This window comes from Gorilla gorilla, chromosome 23 (genome assembly GCF_029281585.2).
Source record: "Gorilla gorilla gorilla isolate KB3781 chromosome 23, NHGRI_mGorGor1-v2.1_pri, whole genome shotgun sequence".
In the NCBI taxonomy this organism is placed as follows: domain Eukaryota; kingdom Metazoa; phylum Chordata; class Mammalia; order Primates; family Hominidae; genus Gorilla; species Gorilla gorilla.
In genome coordinates this window covers 17,062,845-17,074,241 of record NC_086018.1, presented here as the reverse complement: position 1 = coordinate 17,074,241, position 11,397 = coordinate 17,062,845, and the positions used below count along the sequence as shown (strand labels likewise).

The 11,397-nt window shown below is 50.4% G+C and overlaps 1 pseudogene; it reads left to right on the top strand.

Moving 5' to 3' along the window:
• The first annotated feature begins 6,250 nt into the window (after nucleotides 1-6,250).
• Nucleotides 6,251-9,169, top strand: LOC101132689 (uncharacterized protein C3orf38-like; annotated as a pseudogene).
• Nucleotides 9,170-11,397: the final 2,228 nt, after the last annotated feature.

Here is an 11,397-nt window from a genome sequence, read left to right as displayed (position 1 = left end):
AGCGCCACTGAAAGACTTCATTATTTGTATTTCTGGAGAGGAGGGGCACACTCACCCCACCCACAAGGCCACAGTGGGTGACCCAGGTTGGGTCAGGAAGCAGAGGAGACAGGGAAAGCTGAGACCAGAGCCTTTCAAGGTGGGGCAGGTGAACAGCTCAGGACCAGCTGGTCTGAATAAGGGTGGCTGGCCAGGGTATAGGGCCATCCCTAGTGCCTGCTGCCTGGCCCTGTGTGATTCAGGGCCCAGGAAATAATGGCTTGGTTGTAAGAGTTAGATAGAGGGGATGGTTGGGAGTATGGACTTGGGATGGGTTGGTCTGCATGTGAATAAACAGGCTCCCAGGCAAGTTGTTTATCATCTCTAGGATTTAGCTGTCTCTGGGAGGGACAGTCTCTTCCCAGCCAGCCTGGCCTCCCAAGATATCAAAACATCATAACATATAAACAGCATGATTACGCCAGGTGCAGTGGCTCATGCCTATAGTTCAAGCACTTTTCAAGGCCGAGATGGGAGGATTACTTGAGGTCAGGAGTTCGAGACCAGCCTGGGCAACAAAGTGAGACCTCATCTCTACTAAAAATAGAAAATTAGTTGGGCGTGGTGGTATGCACCTGTAGTCCCAGCTACTCTGGAGGCTGAGTCAGGAGAATTACTTGAGCCCAGGAGTTTGAGGCTGCAGTGAGCTGTGATCGTGCCACTGCACTCCAGCCTGTGTGACAAAGTGAGACCCTTGTCTCAAAAAAAAAAAAAAATCATGATTAGTGCTCACTGGCCACCAGTCCACAGCATCTGTCTGAGCACCCTGGGAGTGCCCAGGGAGTGTTTCCAAACCCTCAAGGGTAACACGTGTGAACAACTTGAAAATCTTTACTAGCAGGCCATTGTGCAGACAGATGATCTCTGATGTCGGCTGAACCAGCTCTTGTGCAGACAATCCCTGTCCATTTGACTCAGGCCCCCTTGCCTCAGCTTTCTGGGCCTCGAGACCCAAAGTCCACGGACCACATATTTTAATTCATTTCCCTGTTAACAGAACTCCACTCACTGCCTCTGTGAACCTTGCGCCTCCCCAAGCCCTGCCCTGCCTCGCACCCCATCAGCACCTTCCGGCTTCCTGGAGGCCTGGGGCCTTGCAGTGCCTCCTCCCGCACATTTCACTGAAGAGGGACTTGCTGGGTTGTGGGCTCCTGAAGACACCCCTGCAGGGAGAGGAGACTCTGGAACTCACCAAGGCTGTGGGCAGTCTCCTGGCTGAGCATGAGGTCTGCTCCAAGCTCGAAAAGCATTGGCCAGCACAGCACCCTGGGTAGGAACTATTCCATGCCTGCCATTTGTATGTTAGGAGAATCACAAGGTCATCCCCTGGCATGCTTAGGTTGAAAAAGAATAACTGCAAAGGAAAGAGGTTAGGAAAAGACCTACTAGAAGTGCTATGTCACCTTCCCATATTCAAGAGCAGGTGCCTGAGATTCTGCTAATTCATGGAGCAAGGAGCCTGAGACCCAGCCCATGCAGGACGCTGCTCCAGATGTCCCTGCCTGAGTGCCAGAGCGAACACTGGCACGCTGCAGCTCCTGGCCACTGCCCATGGCTCCTACTCACTGCCTGGGGCCCCTGGCCACTGCCTGGGGTTCCTGTCCACTGCCCAGGGCTCTTGGCTGCTTCCCAGGCCCCTTGACCACTGCCTGGGGCTCCTCCTCCTCACTGCCCAGGGCTCCTGACCACTGCCTGGGGCTCCTCCTCACTGCCCAGGGCTCCTGACCACTGCCCGGGGCTCCTTTTGTGCCTCCTGGAAGAGCAAAGTCATTGCTTTTGTTACAAGTTCATTGTAGTCACAGAGGTTCCCATTTTTTTCGGAACTTTCTTCTGGATGCAGACACAGTGCTCTTCCTTCCCTGGGGTCCCTCGGGCCCTTCCCCACACATGCTCTGCCGGCATGGCTGAGGGTGCACAAGATGCGGAGCTGAGTGAAATGCACCCCCTGCCTTTGAGGTGCTGAACGTGGCAGAGAATCTCCCCCCCAACCCCCACAGTGCAGATGCTGCATGGGAGGTCAGACACGGCACATGGCTGTCTGACCCAAGACAAGGCCGTGGATGAGGCCTAGGAGAGAAGAGGTAGGGAGGGCAGCGAGCTGGGCTTTGCAGACCAAGCAGGGTCTCACCGGAGAGCACGTGGGGCAGGAGGGAGTCAGCCTGGCCCTCTGGCCTCAATCTCAATTCTGTTCAGGAGCCCTCTGCCTAGCACAGCTCAGGGGTGTCAGGTTCGGGCCTCCACCCAGTTCGGGTGACCCCTGTCCCCTGCCAGTGACTGCTGAGGGCACAGTTCTGTGATTCAGTCCTGTGCAAGCCATAGGGAAGCCTACCACGGGGCTTCTAGAATGTACTCTCTATTGACGAAGAGAGCCATGGGAAGAGATCGCCTCTTCTTCCTGGGACACTATCACATCTGGTGTGAAGACTGAAATGGCAGCTGAGGAAAGCCAGCTGAGGATGGCAGAGCACATATACGAAGATACCCTTGATGTTGTCATGGGTCCAAAGAATCAGGGGCCTCCCACCCTGGGCTTCCCCAATATGAGGCCTAAACGCCTTTGCTGTGTGAGCAAGGGAGGCGAGGTTCTTCCTGCTGCCATGGGCAGCCAAGCCTATACAGCAGACCTGAGAAACAGATTTCCTGAGGCCAGATCACAGGTTGTGCAGGGGTGTGGCTAGGCACAGAAGCATGAAGTAGGGCAAGGTGGGAGGGACCCAGAAAGACCTGGGATCATGCTCTTTGGGAATCAGGACCCACAGAGGGCTGCTCGGGGCTGGCCTGAGCAGCGGCTCAGGTGGGAGGACCCTTAGAGCCCTGGGGCTGTGGGGTCAGAGGTCACGGAGAGCAGGGACAGGATATAGGAACTGAAGGTGGCCTGGAACTCCCGGGGTAGAGCCTGGATGTGCATGGACAGAGGAATGGGGGCCAGGGCATCCTTCTAAGGCTGATGCTTGAGTCGGTTCGTAGGTGAAAGAGATTTAAGATGCGAGAGATGAGGCAAGGGAGGCCGGTGTTTGTGGGGTGAGGCTCACGGCGAAGGGACTGGCCTGGGTTCTCTTTCACTGGACCCGAAGCTGCCAGAGGGATCCGGTGAAGAAGGGAGGAAGCTTGGTCCTTCACTCTTTCCTGGGCATCTGCCGCATGCCAAACCCTGTTCTAGAGGAAGGGTCCGGAACTGTTTTCTGTGCGGGGCCAGAGAGAATATGTTTCAGACCTTGCAGGAGAAGAGCCAAAACTGGAGATACCATGTAGGTACTTACATCACAAGAGACAAACGCATTTCCACACAATTTTTATTGACGAAATTCAAATATAATAACAGTACAGTTTTTCATAAGATAGGTCTACTAATGAGAAGAATGGAATTGTTTTTAATTAAGTTATTTAAATTGTGGTAGAATACACATAACATTCACCACTCTGACCATTTCTAAGCATGCAGTTCAGGGGCAATAAGTGCATTCACATTCGGCTCTCACCACACCCACCTCCAGAGCTTTGTCACTGTGTAAAACCGAGACTGTCCCATTAGACGCCAATGCTCCATCCCCACCTCCCCAGCCCCTGGCAACCACCATTCTGCTTTCTGTCTCTATGGGTTTGACTACACAGGGCACCTCATATAAATGGAATCATACGGTATTTGTCTTTTGTGTGATTGGCTTATTTCACTGAGCATAATGACCTCAAGGTTCATCAATATTAGGGCACGTATCAGAATTCCTTTCCTTTTTGAGGCTAAATTTTCCAGTGTATGTATAAACCACACTTCGTTCATCTGTTCTTCTGTTGACTGACACTTAGGTTGCTCCGCCCCAAGCAACCGAGGTTAGGTTGGCTGTTGTGAGTGATGCTGCTGTGAACATGGGTGTGCAGGTACCTCCTGGAGACCTTGCTTTTCAAACCTTTCCGGCATACTGACAAATAAAATTGCTGGATCACGTGGTCATTCTAGTTTATTTATTTTTTTGAAACAGGGTCTTGCTGTCACCCAGGCTGGAGTGCAGTGGTACAATCATGGCTCACTGCAAAATCGAACCCCTTGGCTCAAGTGATCCTGTTGCCTCAGCCTCCTGAGTAGCCAGGACCACAGGTGCATATCACCTTGTCTGGCTAATTTTTTTTTTTTTTCTTTTGTAGAGACAGGGTCTCACTATGTTACCCAGGCTGGTCTTGAACTCCTGGCCTCAAGTGATCCTCCCGCCTCAGCCTCCCAAAGTGGTAGGATTACAGGTATGAGCCACCTTGCCTGGCCCTATTTTTAATTTTTTGAGGAATCCCCATACTGTTTTCCATGGTGGCTGTACCATTTTGCATTCCCATGAACAGTGCATAAGGGTTCTAATTTCCCACTACCTCAACAACACTTGTTATCCTTGGAATTCCTCTTGTGTGCACAGGAGAAACTTTCTGCTTAATCAAGATTCAAAACTAGTGTTCCCTGTCATCAAGTTGAAATGTTCTTCTGTTAGCGCTGGTCTGTAGTGAGATTTTACGTGTTTCTCTTTTCTTTATGCTCAAAGATTTTCTTTCTTTTCAACTTCTATTTCTCTTAGGCCCTTGTCTATTTGCGCCTGTCTTTCTTGTTTAATATTCATCTCTGAAATGATATTTAAATGTTCATTACAACCCTTTCCTAATTTCTTGCCATTCATTTTCAATTTTTTAAAAGTTTTAAGTTCAGAGAAATGTATGTATGTTGTCACGTATCTTGTATCAGTTTCTTGTTTAAAGTTTGTTTGGACATGATGATTAGGGCATAGTTTTCATCCATTTTACATTATTCGTCCTATTTTCTTTTTTCTTGTAATACACTTATAATCCTTTGCATAGGATTTGACCTTGAAATTTGCGTCCTTAAACTTAAAGGAGGGTGCCCCTTCTCTGCGGCCTGCCAGCATCTGTTGCGCTCCTCTGCTCGTTCCGCAGTCCGCCATCTCCCTCTCCTTGCGTCCTCCTTCTCCTCTGCTTGGTGTTATCTTCCCCTCCCCATCCCGCTGCCATGCCCCCCAGTCTCCCCCAGCACTCCCCCCACCACACATGCCAACCCCTCATAGATTCGCCCCGAGGCCGCGGCCTCCCCTCACTAGGTTGTAAATTCCAACGTGGGCTTTGGTTTCACTACCTGGGTTCTGGTTGCCCCCTCTATTTTTATAGAGAATTCAGGGGAAATCAAAATCAAAATCAATAACTTCCTCACCCTGCTCACCTTGTCAGAAGTTCCTCTTGCTTTCAAAAGGCTGTGCCCCTCCTCTGGGAAGCCCGGGGCTTAGGTCTTTAGTCTTTGGGATCGGCTGGGCTCCTGGGCCTGCAGTGGAACCTCTTCCCCTTGGTTTCCTGAGCTAGGAATGGTTGTGTGCCCGATGCCACTGCCTGAGGGTGCACGCAGAAAGCGCTGGGCGTTTGGAAGCTGGCAAGGGCCATTAAGTTTTGCTCACCACTGCCATTCAGTCGTGATTTATCTACAAATACTGGCTCCTGAAGGACAGAATCCGTGTGTGTTCGTCTGCTGGGACTGCCATGATGAAGTACCACAGGCTGGGCGCCTTAAACAACAGACACCTACTCCTTGCAGTCCTGGAGGCTGGAAGGGTTGGTCCTTCTCAGGCCTCTCTCCCTGGCTTGTCAATGGCCGTTCTCTCCCTGCGTTCTCACGGGGTCTTTCCTTTTCCTCTGTGCCTGTCTGGGTCCTAATCTCTTCTTCTCCTTCTTTGAGACAGGGTTTTGCTCTGTCATCCAGGCTGCAGCACAGTGGCATGATCATAGCTCACTGCAGGGCTCAAATGATCCTCCCACCTCAGCCTCCCAAGTAGCTGGGACTACAGGCATAGTCCCAGGCTAATTTTTGAATTTTTTGTAGAGACAGGGTCTTGCTATATTGCCCAGGCTGGTCTTGAATTCCTGGGCTCAAGTGACCCTCCTACCTCAGTCTTCTGAGTAGCTGTGACTACAGATACACAAGACCACACCTGGCTAACTTTTTTTTGGTAGAAATGGGATCTCACCCTGCTGTCCAGGCTAGTCTCAAACTCCTGGGCTCAAGCGATCCTCCCACTTTGGCCTCCCAAAGCACTGGGATTATACGCCTAATCTCTTCTTCTTATAAGAACACTTGCCATGACTTCTGGTGTGTGTTGCCAAGGTGCGGGCCTGGTGGGCCATAGGGGCAACATTATTGCCATCGTCCTCTCCCTCTGTCCCAGGGGTCGAGATGTCAGGACTCAGCTCTCCAGAGACGGAGGGCTGTCATAACCTACTTGGGCTACTGGACAATGAGGAGATTCATGGCCCTGTGCAACACCGTCACCAATTGCCTGGTGCAGCCCGAAGACCATCAATGTAAGGGCAGACCTGTGCCATGGAAGACAGCCACTCCTTCCCAAGCCTCATGCTGACCCCAGGTCACTGGAGCCTGGGAGTGGAGGGGGTTCGGGGCCTAGAACCCAGTTAGTCTCAGACCCCACTTAGGCAGAATCCTGGGGAATCCCTGCCACCATGGCAGATCCACTGCTCTGAAACTGATACGGAAATGCTGAGAAGGGAGAAGCATGGTCCCTTTAAATGATACGGAAGGGGGTAAGGGAAGTGCCAAGGGAAGTGCGGGTATACGAGGGCGTTTTCTGACCCTCCTACCTCAGCCTTCTCAGTAGCTGTGACTACAGGTACACAACACCACACCTGGCTAATTTTTTTGGTAGAAACAGGATCTTATTGTGTTGTCCAGGCTAGTCTCAAACTCCTGGGCTCAAGTGATCCTCCCACTTTGGCCTCCCAAAGCAAAGACCGTTCCTTACTAAGGCTCCACCCCCATGGACCTAAGTGAGGACAGGCATTTCCTGCCTTACGTTTTCCAAGACCGCTCTTGCTGCCACGCCCCATCCGGCGCCTAGAAAAACCCAGACCCTAGCAAGGCAGAGACAGGAGCGGCTGGACGTGGAGAGGAGCGCTTTGGCGGAGGAATCCACAAGCGGCCGGATGGCGAGAGGAATGCGCCCACAGGCACAGGCATGCCACTGATCGCGGAATGACGTGGAGTTTGGCCGGGAGTCGGAAGAGTGTCTGGGCCACCCAGCTGCCCCACTCCAGGGGAAAACCATCTGTCTTCTGGTTCCCCCATCTGCTGAGAGCTACTTCCACTCAATAAAACCTTGCACGCATTATCCAAGCTCATGTGTGATCCGACTCTTCCGGTACACCAAGGCAAGAACCCGGGATACAGAAAGCCCTCTGTCCACGCGACAAATAGAGGGTCTAATTGAGCTGGTTAACACAAGCTGCCTATAGACAGCAAAACTAAAAGAACAAACAGTAGCATACGCCAACTGGGGCTTCAGCTGTAAACATTCATCTCTAGACCCTGCTGTGGGGCCGGAGCCCCACAACCTGCCCATCTGTATGCCCCCTCTAGCGGTGGGAGAAGCAGGACACCGAAGAAACGAGCCACACCCCCATCCCACACCCTGCAAGGCGGACAAAGGAAACTTTCCCGTTTCGGAACCACTACACAGGCTTAGGCAGCCGGGCCCGCCAGGAGGTGGTGGCAGTGACAATGGCGCAGCTTCCAGGATTATCCATGTCATGGGCAGCACTTGCTGATTTGAGGATTTGGAGCACCTTTCGTGTAATGTTAGTGGACAGCCCAAGGGCAGAACTTCTGAGGCGTAAAAACGTCCACCTTTCTGGTCACATTTAAGTACTTGGCAACACCCGGGGGTTGTTATACCTCCAGTTACTAAAAAACACAGTCTTATTCAGCATACAAAAGCAATCACTGCCAAAATTGAAGGAAACACCAGAGCCAGTTACAAAGACAGAGGACATCCAGTTCTTTCGACAGCAGGCAAAAGATTAAAAAGCTGAAAAGGTTGATTTTCATTGCCTGGGAGAATTCTGTCACCGGGTCTTTGGACTTCTTAATTCTCACAATTCTTTCCTGGGACCACCTCAAGATGAATGGGAACCACAGCATGATGTCCAGCTTAGATTCTATTACAACAAGTCAGAACAAAACGTGATAGACTCAGCTTAGATTCTATTACAACAAGTCAGAACAAAACGTGACAGACTGGCTGGGTGTGGTGGCTCACACCAGCACTTTGGGAGGCTGAGGTGGGTGGATCACTTGAGGTCAGGAGTTTGAGACCAGCCTGGCCAACATGGTGAAACCCCATCTCTGCTAAAAATACAAAAATTAGCCAGGTGTGGTGGCACATGCCTGTGGTCCCAGCTACTCGGAAGGCTGAGTCAGGGAATCACTTGAACCTGGGAGGCAGAGGCTGCGGTGCCCCGAGATCACGCCACTGCACTCCAGCCTGGACAAGCAAGACTCTGTCTCAAAAAAAAAAAAAAAAAAAAAGAGGCCAGGCGCGGCGGCTCACGCCCGTAATCCCAGCACTTTGGGAGGCCGAGGCGGGCGGATCACGAGGTCAGGAGATCAAGACCATCTTGGCTAACACAATGAAACACCGTCTCTACTAAAAATACAAAAAATTAGCCGGGCGCGGTGGTGGGCACCTGTAGTCCCCTACTTGGGAAGCTGAGGCAGGAGAATGGCGTGAACCCGGGAGGTGGAGCTTGCAGTGAGCCGGGATCATGCCACTGCACTCCAGCCTGGGCAACAGAGCGAGACTCCATCAAAAAAAAAAAAAAAGGGATGGACTACCATGGGACAGAAATCATGAGCCTCCGTTTGCCGTCACTAGTAAAAGAAGAATTTCTTTTTCTCAGCCCAATGTAGAAATGTACTTCTTCTCTTCATGGGCTGGTGATGGTTGGAACTGCTGGGAACTACTGGGACATTGAGGGAACACTTGCTTGGGCATTTTTGAACAAAGTTTTGGGCTCACCTGCTGCCCTTTTGTGGAGAATACTTGGAAAATCAAATTTATCAACCTGAGAATTGTTGGAGACAGTTCCCTTGCTCCTGGAATTACTGAAACCAGCTGTTACATTTGAACAAGGTGGTCTAGAGGCCTTTCATAATATAATCACCTTACGTGGTACCAAGACAGTGCAACATCATGTAAAAGTAGGCATTGGTGGTGGAACTGGAGAACAAGCTTTATGTAGTGGAAATGAGGCACCGCTGAGCAAACAAGAACTGGGTTTACCTGACCCCCTAAAGCACTGAGCGCCGTCAGCCTAAAACATCTATACAGAAACGCTTCCAAATACATCAGTAATGTCTAAGTGATTTCAGATGTGAGGATTGACCTATTTTAGTTGAAATACCTTTCTGAACTCTAGACTTAGCATATTCTGTGAATACTTACCTATTTTTACCTGAGTCGCAGCAAATGTTCTGAAACGTTCTGAAAGCTTAACGCAAATAAATCTCACTTTAGATGTTATAGGAAAAAAAAAGAAGAAGAAGAAGAAGAAGACCCGTCATATGGGATTAGGGCCCACACTAATGACCTCATTTTAATTCATTCAGGTCTTTACAGACCCTGTCTCCAAATACAGCCACATTCTAAGGGAGCAGGGCTTAGGACTTCAACAAGTGAATTTGGGGGAACACAGTACAGCCCATAACAACGTTGTAATTCATTTCATATGCTCGCAGCACCTAACACATAACACACATACACACATATACCGAAACACGACACCTCTCTGCAAACCGCCCTTCCCCAGTGAGTGTCCTTGAGCAAGCTCGCCCGCACCCCCGTCCTCATCTCTCCACTAGAGGGCAGCAAGCACCCATTAAAGAGGGCCCAGGCCTTTGCAAGGCGGCCACACTCAGCCACATTTTTGGTTGTTGCATATCACAAGCTGGAGGTTCTGAATTTTCTCTCTTGTTCCATGCCATGCTAATGCAACTTAAGGTCCCTGCAGGCCCCGCATCATTAACATGGGGTGGGGGCCCCTGTCTTGTCCTCAGTGAGGGGAGAGAACCTGGGGTCCCCAGGGTCCCCGTCTGTGAGTCCGTGGTCTGCACACACACCCTGCTGAACAGGCACTGTGTCTGCAGCTGGATGGGATCAGAGGTGCAGGAGAAATTCTACAAAGATTCAGAGAAGCCAGTGAACTCCAGTAGTCGTTTTACTGATTCCCTGCAATAAGACAGGAGAGGGGGCACCTCTGTTTCCTTTTCTCCTCCCATCCCAAATTTCTGGAGCCTCCAGTCTCCATTCTCCTCTCCAGCCAAGGGCTGTGAGGCGCTGCCTCTCTTTGGATGACTGCTCTGTGTAATGCTGGGAGCGCACTGATCGGTCACATGACAGTCGGGCAATTAGGAGATGCAGGAAGAGTCCCCGGCCCCCACTATGATGCTTCTCCCTGCAGAATGCATCTTCTCTTCCCCTCACCACCCTCCTCAGCGGTGCTCTGCCAGGAGGACTACTGGAAACGAGCAGCTCTGGGCTCTCTGCTTCACAGCCAAGGGGGGACGTTGCCGGGTGGGAACCTTCAGCTCCTGTGCAGTGATATTCAATCCTGGTTCCAACAAGGGGCGGGTTTCCACCTTACACCATCAGGGCGCACACTGCTCCCATAAGAAAAGAGATCACCAGGGATTAAAAAATATAGTTAGGTAGAAGGAATAAGTTCTAGTATTTGAAAGTAGAGTAGGAAAGTTATAGTTAACAATAATGAATTCTGTATTTCTGGGGTTGCTTTGTTTTGTTTTGAGATGGAGTCTCACTCTGTTGCCCAGGCTGGAGCACAGTGGCACAATCTCAGCTCACTGCAACCTCCGTCTCCCAGGTTCAAGAGATTCTCCTGCCTTAGCCTCCTGAGTAGCTGGGATTACAGGTGCCTGCCACCGCGCCCAGCTAATTTTTTGTATTTTTTAGTAGAGACGGGGTTTCACCATGTTGGCTAAGCTGGTCTCGAACTCCTGATCTCAGGTGACCCACCTGTCTCAGTCTCCCAAAGTGCTGGGATTACAGGCATGAGCCACCACGCCCGGACTGTATATTTCAAAATAACTAGAATTGGAATGTTCCCAACACAAAGAAAAAACAAGTGTTCGAGGAGATGGATAACCCAACGACCCTGATTAGAACATTATAGATTATATACATGTATCAAAATATCATATGTGCCCCAAAATATGCACAACTCTGAAATATCAATAAAAAAGAAAAGAGATCTGTTACACAGCAGGGTGACTACAGTCGCTAATAATAAGGTGTCGAACATCAACAGACGAATGGGTGAAGCCAATGTGGTACAAATACACCGCGGAGTACTACGAAGCCATGAAAAAAGAGTGAGATCCTATCATTTGCAACAGCATGGATGGAATTGGAGATCATTATGTTAAGTGAAATAAGCCAGGCACAGAAAGACAAATTTCACTCATTTGTGGGAGCTGAAATTAAAATTCCCAAAGACACCTTTCACACGTCTGAA